The sequence below is a fragment of the Haliotis rubra genome, unplaced genomic scaffold (genome assembly GCF_003918875.1).
Source record: "Haliotis rubra isolate DU_JTF1 unplaced genomic scaffold, ASM391887v1 Scf696, whole genome shotgun sequence".
Classification (NCBI taxonomy): Eukaryota; Metazoa; Mollusca; class Gastropoda; order Lepetellida; family Haliotidae; genus Haliotis; species Haliotis rubra.
In genome coordinates this window covers 557876-571587 of record NW_025767408.1, presented here as the reverse complement: position 1 = coordinate 571587, position 13712 = coordinate 557876, and the positions used below count along the sequence as shown (strand labels likewise).

Below are 13712 nucleotides of genomic sequence, written 5' to 3'. Positions count from 1 at the left end.
GTTAGTGCAACGCATTAATAGGTATTATTCTCATTCAGGAAAGTACAACGACTAGTTACCAAACAACCAAAACGTCAAAAAGTACGTGCGCCGCCCATGAATCGAACCCGGGTCGCAAGAATGGGAATCTTGCATGATACCACTACACCAGCGGCGCTCCTTGACATCAAGCTCTTACACTTATTCAACAACTTTCAAATGCAGATCAAAACGAATCTGTTGGAGATCATTCTCAAATTCATCTGAACTTCTCCCAATAGTTTCCACAATACACATCCTTAGTAATTTATGAACTCCCAGTTCATTGTGTCTCTTTCCTTCTTCTTTCAAACTCTTTCTTTTGCACAGGATATACACGGATATATACACGTGTTTGACATGCAGAATCAAATACTCACACCATTAACTAAAAGAAGGTGTTAGTGCAACACATTAATAGGTATTATTCTCATTCAGGAAAGTACAACGACTCGTTTGCACAATCACACAAAACAACCAAAACGTACGTGCGCCGCCCGGGAATCGAACCCGGGTCGCAAGAATGGGAATCTTGCATGATACCACTACACCAGCGGCGCTCCTTGACATCAAGCTCTTACACTTATTCAACAACTTTCAAATGCACATCAAAACGAATCTGTTGGAGGTCATTCTCAAATTCATCTGAACTTCTCCCAATAGTTTCCACAATACACATCCTTAGTAATTTATGAACTCCCAGTACATTGTGTCTCTTTCCATCTTCTTTCAAACTCTTTCTTTTGCACAGGATATACACGGATATATACACGTGTTTGACATGCAGAAAAAAATACTCACACCATTAACTATAAAAAAGGTGTTAGTGCAACACATTAATAGGTATTATTCTCATTCAGGAAAGTACAATGACATGTTACCAAACAACCAAAACGTCAAAAGGTACGTGCGCCGCCCGGGAATCGAACCCGGGTCGCAAGAATGGGAATCTTGCATGCCACCACTACACCAGCGGCGCTCCTTGACATCAAGCTCTTACACTTATTCAACAACTTTCAAATGCAGATCAAAACGAATCTGTTGGATTCAATTCTCAAAATCATCTCAACTTTTTCAAATAATTATCAGACTATGTATGCTTAGAAATATATGAACTCCCAGTACATTCTGTCACGTTCCTCCATTTAAGATATGTACGGGTATATAGTTATGTTTAACAAGCAGATAGGAAGATACTAACGCCATCAACTAATCCGAGATATTAGTGCAGTCGATTGACAGGCATTCTTTTATTCAGCAAAGTCAAACCAACCCGTTTGCACAGAATATACATTGATATAGACACACGTTTGACATGCAGAAAAAAAACATACTAACACCAACAGCTAATGAGATGTGTTAGTGCAACACATAAATAGGTATTATTCTCATTCAGGAAAGTACAACGACTCGTTTGCACATTCACACAAAACAACCAAAACGTCAAAAAGTACGTGCGCCGCCCGGGAATCGAACCCGGGTCGCAAGAATGGGAATCTTGCATGATACCACTACACCAGCGGCGCTCCTTGACATCAAGCGCTTACACTTATTCAACAACTTTCAAATGCAGATCACAACGATTCTCTTGGAGATCATTCTCAAATTCATCTGAACTTCTCCCAATAGTTTCCACAATACACATCCTTAGTAATTTATGAACTCCCAGTACATTGTGTCTCTTTCCTTCTTCTTTCAAACTCTTTCTTTTGCACAGAATATGCACGTATATATACACGTGTTTGACATGCAGAAACAAATACTCACACCATTAACTAAAGAAAGGTGTTAGTGCAACACATTAATAGGTATTATTCTCATTCAGGAAATTACAACGACTCGTTACAAAACAACCAAAACGTCAAAAAGTACGTGCGCCGCCCGAGAATCGAACCCGGGTCGCAAGAATGGGAATCTTGCATGATACCACTACACCAGCGGCGCTCCATACTTAGTGTTTCCGAATACTATTTGTCTTGTCCTCACAATGTAATGTAGATCTGGGTCACATTGAGTCCAATGTCTAATGTTTTTGTCATTTTGTTGTCTCTTCTGATAAGATAGCTATCAAAGTCTGTACATAGCCGTCGCTACACTGTACGGTGTCATCTTTGGTATGTTGTTGTGGAGCAGTGTTTTTGATAGTAAAATAATGTAATCGTATTGTCAGATTCCCCTGTAAAGTTTAATAGCTGGCAGTGTATGTTCCTGGAACAGTCCGACTCAATGTACACGTTCTACAGAATGTTGCAGGACAGAAACTTCCAGAAGTAGAGAAAGGGGTATACACCTGCTCTATGTCATGTACATCAAGACCACCATTTGAGTGGAGATCACTTAGCACCCGAGATTTTCAGCCTGTGGCTATTTTGGAAGCCTGGTCAGTGTTGCTGCTGCGTGAATGTTACCATCACGGACTTTATTGCTGTTGTTTAGATGGCGTATTGCCGCTGTATTTTTACTTACACTTTATTATGTATTGCCGCTGTATTTTTACTGACACTTTATTATGTATTGCCACTGTATTTTTACTGACACTTTATTATGTATTGCCACTGTATTTTTACTGACACTTTATTATGCATTGCCACTGTATTTTTACTGACACTTTATTATGTATTGCCACTGTATTTTTACTGACACTTTATTATGTATTGCCACTGTACGTTTACTGACACTTGATTATGTATTGTCATTGTAATTCCGTTGCTGTAATGGGTTGTGATTTGTAAATTAAGTTAATCTCAGAATGCAGTTATTTGTATCGAATGTTTTGGCTGTTGTTGATCATGCGTACAGATTTCCGTTTGACTTATTATTCAACTTGGAATTCGATATGGACAATAACGTAGTCAGCACGGTCAGATTTGACCCGATGGCACAGCAGGCCATGACGGGACATTGGATGCACACATATTTGCTCAGATTAGGATATTGTGTTGAACTGTACCCTACCTGTGCGGGTGACTTTCAGTGAAGTTGGAAGCATAAAGATAATGACTTGTACGTTCATATCTGTTCCATTTCAGACATTCCAAGAAGGAATAATGTACCCAGGGTACCTTGTTGTATTCACAAATATACCAGAGGGACATTTCTGGATTTGAAAAATATACCCAATCTACCTTGTTGTACGCACACATGTAGAGAAGCTTGGAAATAACTTGACAATACTGTCCCTGTTCACGGTTTGCGAAACGTTTACATAGGGGCACATTTCTGTAGAACCTTTACCGACAACACATTAATGTATTTACCATTAACTTCATTTAAGGAATTTGATAAAACCTTATTATATACTACCCATCAAAAGTTTAGACTCACTTAAAACACTCACTAAATGTTATGTATATATATGTGGTTACATCGAAGATGAATTCCTCCACTAACTTGGGGGAACAAACTGCAAACTTATATGCAGATGAATTGCACTAGGGTCATGCATCAAATTTCTGAAAAGCATGTATCATGCATGTAAACAGCGGTGTTTTGGTGTAAAGTTTTGTTAAGAATTCACCAACTTTTACTGAGTTTTATCATTTATTGAACTCATGACAATAATCTTTTCAACGTTGCGAATTTGTTTTACAATACATCAGTTCATGTGTACACAGTTTAAACTGTATAGAATATTTTGCAAAATCTCGTTTAGATCAGTTGACTGAAGTAAGTGGCTACATTACACTAGTGAGTCTAAACTTTTGATGGGTAGTATATGTTATGACAATGCCGTGATTGCTTCACAAAAAAGTGGGGCGGTGGGGTAGCCTAGTGGTTAAAGCGTTGGCTCGTCACGCCGAAGACCCGGGTTCGATTCCCCACATGGGCACAATGTGTTAAGCCCATTTCTGGTGTCCCCCGCCGTGATATTGCTGGAATATTGCTAAAAGCGGCGTAAAACTAAACTCAGTCAGTCAGTCAGTCACAAAAAAGTTGGAAATCTGATGGCGTCAAATGTGGTAAATAAGAACATGTACATTGGGTTCAAACCCACAGACATGCACTGTAGCCATGACAACAGACAACTTTATTCATGTTTAAAACGTTGGGCCTTGATATTCTAAGCAGATTAGCATACATTTTGCTATTAATGGTCTGACCTGTCGGGAGGCAGCCCAACTGTAGATTCCTTCGGAAACACAAGCTGAGGCTTTGTCAGCTGATGGAACAAGGTTATCCATGTTCTTTGAATGAAACAATATTTTTCCCTGCTTTGACTGTTTGTTTTGTTTGTTTGTTTGTTGTTTTTTGTCAAAGTTGTGAAACCAAGATTCATCCATAGAATCATATCAATGAACAACCAACTCCTCTGCTTCAAAACAACATTAACTAATACTAAACATTATAATAGATAATATTTTGAAAAGTTGCGATTCTAATTTGAAATTTCAAATGCAAAAACAATGTTAATGTATTAATTTATTGTCTGGAAATGTCAACACGATATAATGAATTTTCATCATTGCAGATTAAAAACCCGTCAGAATTGCTCTTTGGCAAATCATCTATGGCGTAAGAAGCGACTAACGGGATCGGGTGGCCAGGCTCACTGACTTGTCACATCGTAAGTCGATGGTCATTATGTCAATCACTGGATTGCCTGGTCCAGACTCGATTATTTACAGACTGCCGTCAGATGGGTGGAACATTGCTAAGTGCGGCGTTCAACAACAAACAAACCAAGCATTTTAAACTTTAAACAAAGTATCATAAGAGAAATGACTCTGATTAGATTCCATAGGCCTTCCGTACACTAACATGTTTACCATGATCTGCCATTCTTCTTGGGACAGATTGGTAGTTTTCCCTCAAGAAACCAAACTATCCAAACGCTGTACTTGATAGAAGAGAAGTCAAATGCAATCTGCTGAACTCCCTACAGCGCTGATTAGTAACAACAATGGGTAGAGTGTATCGAGTATTCGCTTCTCGTTAACAACCGTCAAATATTTCGCTAATATCACCTTATGGGGCCTATCAGCGTTCCGATCTTATGAAACTTTCATGGATGTTTTAATCAACACCAAATTAATCTAAACATCGACACGGGCTCTCAAAATCTGTATTGTAAATGTTTCCACTGATGTGGCTTGTAGTAAAGTGCCTCCGCGGGAGTTCGTTCACGTGACCATCTAGCACAAATCTCGCGAGATCCTTGTCCAAGCGTGTGGACAGATGCGCAGGAGCGTGCGCCGCTGATGTCATCGTCTGTCTAAGATGTGCTGATTGTCTATTGTAAACTTCCTCCCCACATGGCTTGTTATTTCAAAATAGTTCATTTTCTGTTTTCGAAATTGCATTTTAACGAATTTGAAGGTTGAAATGTGTGATTCAAGCAGTAAAACATTTTCACTAGCAATTTACATACGCGAAAAAAATTCACTTGCTGTTTCCTTTGTCAACTTGTTCCCATGTCACTATGGTTTGAAGCCGCTTTTAGCAATATTCCCGTAATATTACCACGGGGGACACCAGAAACGTGCTTCACACACTAAACACACTGTAAGGAATTGAACCAGGGTTTTCGGCGCGACGAGCGGACACTTTAACCACTAGGCTAACACACCACCCCTCTTACAACAGTATACCAATTCTACTATTTGCTACATTAAAACAATGGCAACGTTTCTAAACGTGTACACTGTGAGCAATACATATTCGTGTCATATGAGAGTGAGTGGGTATGGTTTTACGCCGCTTTCAGCAATATTCCAGCAATATCACGGCGGGGGACACCAGAAATGGGCTTCACACATTGTTCCCACGTGGGGAATCCACCCCGGGACATCGGCGTAACGAGAGAACGCTTTAACCACAAGGCTACCCCACCGCCCCGTGTCATATGAGAGGGTGGGGAAGAAAGACTTTTGGGCAGCGATCCCTGCCTTTCCATGTGATGCACCAGCTCTTTCATCACACAATGGTGATGTGGCATTAAAATACAAATATTTCATTAAAATGCTTCTAAAACATTATAACATCCGAAAGCAATACTAAACGATATTCCACCAATATCTTTAACAAATGCTATTTGGGATAATATTTACTTTATATTGTAAAGAACAAATTTTGGGCCCCTTCCGGGATTCGAACCCACCACTCAGCCAAAGGCAACTAATCGCCGTGATCTGACTTCAAAAACCCTTTTATGAAGAGTGTTATAACAATGTATTCTCACTTTGTTTGGGACAAGGGACTCACTGCAAATTTTTGGCATAAATTACTGGATTAATTAGTTAAAATGGTTTTGTTCCATGGTGATAATTTGTGCTGCAAATAACAAATGTAATTTAAATCCTTTGAAGACATGTATATGGAAACCGTTCAATTTTAAAATTCTTAACTAGACTGGTCCTGGAACAACATTTTCATGTTCACAACCCACACAAAATAAGACTTTTAATTTGAAATCCTTGCTGATAGTTTGAGGCAAATTCGCATGTTTCAATCGGACAACGACAGTGTTTGAGTACTAGATCTATACCTATGTGGTTGCCATGTTTAACTATGACGTGGGGTTAAAAGATTGACATTCCTTGTTCGTTTCGCAATCCAATTTTTGATTAAAAACATCCCGAGGAAATTTTAGCATTTGTTACCACAACTGGTTTTAAAACGGGTAAGTAATTATTTAAGAATAAGAAGTGAAATTAACATACTGTTGTTGACACCATGAAGTTTTTTATCGTGAATTTGGCGCTTCGAATGACTATTTGTCTCTGCACAGTGGTATACAGTCATTATCTTGCCATTCAAAACAAACGAACGTGTTATTGACGAGTCTTATATATGAATATGCATATATTTTCTTCTTGGATAAATTTGTAACTAAGGACATCATCACATCTTTCAACAAAAGGCGTTGTCACTGCACGTCGACAGAGATGTGATGTTGCTGACACTGCAGGTCCGATGACGCTATCCTTCAACAGCGCCAGTAGGAGGATGTTTTGCCGTGTGGTCGCAACAGACAGACAGCGTTTGACCACAAATCGCCACAATAGGAGAACATCAATCAATCAGATCACTGTTATACACGGACAAAACGCTCTACTCGAGTCTACGTGGGCCACGTGCACCTCAGATGGCCATGCTTTGACAGTGATATTGACAAATTAGTTTGACGGGTGACATGTCACTGGTTGTGATATTTGCCGTAGGTTCAGTGCCACATCGGAGAGGCGGCAGATTGGAGTCTCGGTGACAGGGTCGAGGAGATGGTCGGCGAGTGAGTTACTACACAATATCGTGTCAGATATTTCCTTTTCTTTAACATAAAATACCAATCTAATTTCTTTGTTGGTTAATTGGAATAGGAGTATTCGCGTATTAACTTGTCGGATCTGGATAATCTCGCCTCGTTTAGCGGGTGGGGGAGTATGGTATGCTTGAGTGTTTTCTGTGCGTAAGGAATCGTAGGTCTGTGAAATATTTATTGTTTGAGAATGCTTCAATGTGTGTAAGTGTGTACGGATACGTAAACGTAAGTTCGTAAGTGTGTGCGTATGCGTTAGTATGTAAAGTATGTACAAATGAGATCGGATTATGTCGTTTAACGCGTAGTAAGTGTGAGCAGTGTTTTTCAACATCAAATCTATGTTCATGGTTTGTTGATATATTTATGTACCGGTGTTCATATCTTCAATGTTGCAAAATATGAACGAAAACAGACAAAGAAAAATATATCTGCAGGTCAGACACCATACATATTTGTATGTATTGCCAATACATAAGTGCTGTCGGTATTCATATTTCAGACCAATGGAAATAATTACATTAATTGTCAATACAAATCTATATATTATCCATCAGGTTATTTAATCAAGTAACCCTCTAATGTTGAAATACATGCAAGTGCGTTTTTTCTACTTTTATTATTGTATTTTTATTGTTAAAAAAGCAGAAGTATGACCGCAGATAGAAAATCTCAATTTCCGTCTTTTTCGATCTAAATGATCATTCCACTTGGGCAAAGTATGGGCTATCACTTTTCATTGGGCCTGTCAAACAACTATTAAAATTCCATGTGAAAAACGTGATAGGAGACAGATAACATTGAACGAGTCCCGGGTTTTAATTAAAACACATCAAGTGTTGGACTCTACAAGTTGAAGATGTTGCAATATAATATAAATGTCGTTTTACCCGATAGTTGTCAATAGGCCGTCATTTGATCTTCCCACTTGGGTCGCATCTTGAAATTTACCCCCGTTTTCGGATTACTTGACAAAAATGGCAGATTGCTCCTCATAGCTCGGAGATCATGTATTGTGAGTGACAGTACATTTTCATACTATTGTTGCCTTGAGTAATTTCTGTGACAATTCTGCATCTTTTGTTTAGAAAACATTTGACCTCGCGAGCAGTCGATCAATGGAGAGACCGCTTTATTGGCTCAGACAACCAATATCGCTGAAGGCGTCTCGGCCGAGTCTTGAAATTCTTTGACAAAATATTACAGTTTCTGGAGCGCTCTTTTTAGAGGCAATCTCATCCCGCGAGTTAAGAAGGTCCAGCCACGTTGCCCCTAGCTTTCACGTGACGTCAAAAAACTCATATCGACGTTGGATAACATTTTCAAAATGGCGTCGAGCCTTGAATTGGTTCTTCAATAACTGCCCGTATGTCTCAATACATAACATCTCCCCAAGGCCAGAGTTGCTCAGACTTTTAAAATTATCAGTAAATATTTGACATTGGGTACAAGGGCACCCCACTGAGAGGCGTGTAATGGGGACTGGGGGTCGATAACGTTGCAGCGAGATTTCGCGAGATCAAGGTGCCATCTTCTTGTTATTTGAAACCAGATTTTGGCCCCATGATTGTGGTGGACAGATATTCGGATATTCAGCAAGAGTCGGAAGTGAATGCAGTACATTTTGTACCAAAAATGCCTTGTTTGTTGACAGGAAGCTCTGTAACATTCTCTCATACTTGAGAAAATATCGACGCTTGCTACTTTGATAACAATTACATAAAGTAATACATGTATCGTTTTCTTAAATGCACAGTGTGTGTAACTGAGAGCCAATCTAACAAAAATACTTCTCAGTAAATAGATTTAGTGGTAAAAATAAGATGGGAAAGAGAAAGAAAGATTACATTTTGATGATGAAATTATGAAATTAAACTATGCGAGTTGAATGGTGTTTTTATTTGTTTTTATCATTTGCATCTTGATATTCATGATAGTCACGCATATGATATCAGCATTGCGCTGAATAAAACACTGAGTATGCACATATACATTTCTCTTGAAAAATGCGCTTTGAATTATTTTCTTTAAAGCGTGATCTATTTATGATGTTGAATATTGCAGCTATGGAAATATTTACTGAGTCCAGCTTTGAAATTAGACGTGTACACCTTCTTGTAATATCATGCGTTGACTGCGTGAGCTGTTGTTGACGCGCTGTCCAATTTCCATCAGTCCCCTGTGAATGAAATAAACATGAAATGAACAAAGTCATCAATTTCACACACGTCGCTCTTAATCATCCCTCAGAATCCGTAAAATCTCGAGCCACGCGCACACCCTCTGTTTTCCCGAGCACCGGCAATGCTTCAAATATTAGGCTATGTACAACGGTCCGCGCGCGACTAGTGCACGTGCCGGGAGCACGCGAGCTGAAATGAACAAGCCATTCGTCAGCAGTTGTATATTGCAACGCATGTCATCAATAAACATGATCATCTGCCGGGGATCAAACAATTTAACAGATGCAAAAACGCCATCGCGTGTCTATTGTGACACGAAACATTGTATTCATTAGTTTTTTACAAGAGTTAACTCGAGATTTATACTTTATGCGCGGAAGACCGGGGCACCACATTTTATTTTCCAGGGAAATGTGAACCTTGGCTTAATTTGATTGAGCTTAAATTAAGCGACAAGTTGGGTGGTTGGAAATGAGAAATCAATTTTGACTAATTTTTCATGGTGTTCTAACGGTTTTATGGAACAATATTTTTTTTAGTAAAAGTTCATTTTTTATATCGCAAATTTAATATTTGAAATTAACTGTTTAATATTGTAATTTTATCGAAGTAATGAAGCATCATTTCCGTTTAAATTTATGTACATTTTGAATTATTTCATAACGTCCGTGTGTATGTAACATGTGGCTCACATTGTGAATTGTTTGAATAAAATATATTAAAAAATGCCACTAAACCTCGAATTTCAATGAAACAAATTATCCATGAAACTACTTGGTTAAAGAGGATTGATGATTTATTAACAATCTCACAAGACACCAGCCTTTCAGCATTCGAGAGGATGGATGGTAGTTCAGTTGAATCGCTGTTGATAGAAATGTGTCACTGTAAGATTCTGGGTACCAAACAATAGGCGTACAGGAAACGACCACCCCAAGTCAAGCCGGAGACGTGCGTGATATGAAAACTCATGGGCAGGTTCACGTGCATAAGACTACACTTTAAAAGTACATGTCAAATTTTATTAGGAAATATATTAAATTGGCATATTAAGAGCAATTCCAATCAGAAATATAAAAATTAGAACGCTACTAAAATAAATAAAATAAAATAACATTTTGGGGAGGATATGAGAGAATTTTAACTTTTTTGGTTGTTTGTTTTAGTTGGTTTTTGTGGAGATTGAAACTGTAATTTTAATGTTAATGGTTGTAAATGATAAACGCCTCGATATCAGTGGCGTGATTCGTACTTTCCGAGAGTTTGATTCACTCATCACCATGCTCACGTTGGTTCACCTAGAGAAATTATTATATTGTTGTTGATTATTCCCCACGGTTTATATCTTGAGGCGTGATATACGATTACTGATAATGATAATAATAATGACAGCCATACACATTAGATAAAAGGCTGCAGAAACAGAAAAAGTACAAGCTCCAGGCTGTTGAGAGGCTTAGGTAGGGTCAAACGTGGATCCATGATTATCTAATATTTCAGTAAAAGCCACGCCTTATTTTTTTTACTTTAACCTTCTTCTTTCTTTTTTTGGGGGGGTGTGGGGTGTGTGTGTGTGTGTTTTTTTGTTGCTGTTTTGTTGTTTGGTTTTGGTTTTGTTTTTTTTGGGGGTGGAGGGGGGTATTTTTTCTTCTTTTTATTATGTATCAATTTTATCTTATTATTACTTTTTTTCTTTCTCTTTTGTTTTGTTTTTATTTGTGTTTTTTTATACTACATGTACTTTTTATTCCCGGGGTCCAAAACTTTCTTTTCATGTTGTTGTAAGATTTAGCTTGAGAGCATCGGGTGGTCAGGCCCGGTGACTGTGTAAATTGCACTCCGACGTTGATCTTGATATCAACCCGTGGTTTATCTGGTCAAGACTCTATTATTACAAGCTGTGGTGATCTGGTTGCAGTTTTGTTGACCGTGGGTTTAAATGATAAACAAACAAAACAAATCTTTGACTTCCACATTCTAGATACCTGAACTGAACTTTATTTACACCCCGATCGGCGGCATTAGAGGTACACGTTTATGGTACATTATTATGTACAACTTATATATGTTGGATACATGTATGATACCTAAAATGATCATATGTACATATCGGTTGGTTGCAAGCACAAACAATGTGTGTACATGCATTTAAACAGTGCGTTATTGTTCATCTCTTCTTTTCTTAACACAGACAGATGGCGAGGACATTCCTTTCGAAATCATGTCTATCGCGACTGATACAGTCTCTTTGAATTTCGATGACTGTTTGGTTGGCTGTGTTACATTTGCAATGTATTAACTGTATCTTAAAACAAGAATAGTTTCAGTAACAAACCATTTGTATCACATTTGGTCGAATCTGTATGTCTCTCTCTCAAAATGTTTAATACTGCCTTTATACAGAATACGTGTATTAGATGTCATTTCAAACGCCGCTCTCTAATTAAAAAGAAACACTTTGGAAAATACTAGAATATTCAGAACAGGAACGTGTGAACATTCTGAATGAAACTAGTATGTTGTATAAATATCTATTTGTCTACTTTCTTATTCAAAAACAATGGAAGGGTAGATCATGAGGCGACTTTCAAGATGGATGGAGTTTCTGCAGTTACCGGTAAATGTCAGTTAAAGTTGAGAATAATATTCCCCAGCGCATCCGAGAAACAACGTCAATGTATCTCTCCGTCTCTCTTGTGTACCCACTTCTGCTGCCACCACCGATTATTGATTGCAAATGACGCTTGCGGCCTAAGGGAGATAACTCGTGATCATTACCATTTCTAATGGGCGACGTTCCGAGTTAGTTCGCCACACTGGAGAAAGAGGTTCCAAACCCGAGTGGGGATAATTCTCGTCTCCATCTGTGGCAGTGCTCATATTTCATACGACTCTATTCATTCACTGGAAAGACTTCCACACGTATTCCCCCTTAAATTTCATTCGAGTAAAATTATATCACCTGAGTGAGTGGGTGAGTTCAGTTTTACGCCGCACTCAGCAATATTCCAGCTATATGGCGGCGGTCTGTAAATAATCGAGTCTGGACCAGACAATCCAGTGATCAACAGCATGAGCATTGATCTGCGCAATTGGAAACTGATGACATGTGTGAACCAAGTCAACGAGCCTGACCACCCGATCCCGTTAGTCGCCTCTTACGACAAGCATAGTCGCCTTTTGTAGCAAGCATGGCTTGCTGAAGACCAGTTCTACCCCGGATCTTCACGGGTCTCATATTACCTGAATTTATATTCCTCATCTGATAAGGATGAGTTTTAACATGTTTCTTTAATTGTATCTGAACATACTGAAAGACTTCTAAAAATGCCACTCAAAGAATTTTTTCCCCATCGTTAAAAGTTAGGGGGGATACGGACGGAAGTCATACCCATCCACTTACTGAGTCCAAACCACTCTTTACCAATTTGTAATTCAAAACTGATATTAGATTTACTTTTTTATTACCACTTTTCAGGAATGTTAGGTCCTCTCTGGCCAGCTGCTGTCAATGTGTTGGGTTCTATTTTTACAGACGTCTATGTTTGTTGAATCACTGATATACCATTTCTTGTTCAACTCTGACGGAGGTTTACTCATACCTCCAAGATTGTTTCAGCTGTTTACACTTTACTTTGAGTGGGTGAGTTGAGTTTTACACAGCACTCTGCAATATTCCAGCTATATAGCGGCAGTCCGTAAATAATTGAGTCTGAACCAGACAATCCAGTGATTAACAGCATGAGGATCAATCTACGTAATTGGGATACGATGACATGTGTCAACCAAGTCAGCGAGCCTGACCACCCGATCCCGTTAGTCGCCTCTTAAGACAAGCATGGGTGGCTGAAGACTAATTCTAACCCGGATCTTCAAGGGTCCACTTTACTTGAAAGCATCTATAGGTGTGAGACAGTTTGCTTTGAAAGAACATCGGACAATAAGGCATTTTTATTATGCAGGAAAACTCTTAAAGTGATGCAGGTCTTAGACTTATAATTGGATAGTAACAAATGAAACCAATTTAAATTGAAAAGATGCCCCAATCAGATGGTAAATTCTGAACCTAATTTGTTGGTTTATATTACTGTGATAAAAATAATTCATATTAGGGCTTTAGCATTCAAGGGAGGGCTAGGCAGTAGGGAAAATAATGTGGTTCAGGCACTGAGACAGACTATAAAAAAAAATTTATGGTAGATATTTACTACTTTAGTGAAACTAATCACAGACAGATAATCTGGGTGAACTGGGAA

At 38.6% G+C, this 13712-nt stretch overlaps 5 non-coding genes across 5 annotated transcripts; all 5 read right to left on the bottom strand.

Moving 5' to 3' along the window:
- Positions 1–86: 86 nt before the first annotated feature.
- Trnag-ccc lies at positions 87–157 on the bottom strand. Its single transcript has one exon. It is a non-coding gene; the product is annotated as a tRNA-Gly (tRNA).
- Positions 158–507: 350 nt separating this feature from the next.
- Trnag-ccc lies at positions 508–578 on the bottom strand. Its single transcript has one exon. It is a non-coding gene; the product is annotated as a tRNA-Gly (tRNA).
- A 348-nt stretch (positions 579–926) lies between these two features.
- Trnag-ccc lies at positions 927–997 on the bottom strand. Its single transcript has one exon. It is a non-coding gene; the product is annotated as a tRNA-Gly (tRNA).
- Positions 998–1473: 476 nt separating this feature from the next.
- Positions 1474–1544, bottom strand: Trnag-ccc. The gene has a single exon. It is a non-coding gene; the product is annotated as a tRNA-Gly (tRNA).
- A 347-nt stretch (positions 1545–1891) lies between these two features.
- Positions 1892–1962, bottom strand: Trnag-ccc. Its single transcript has one exon. It is a non-coding gene; the product is annotated as a tRNA-Gly (tRNA).
- Between the last annotated feature and the right edge of the window lie 11750 nt (positions 1963–13712).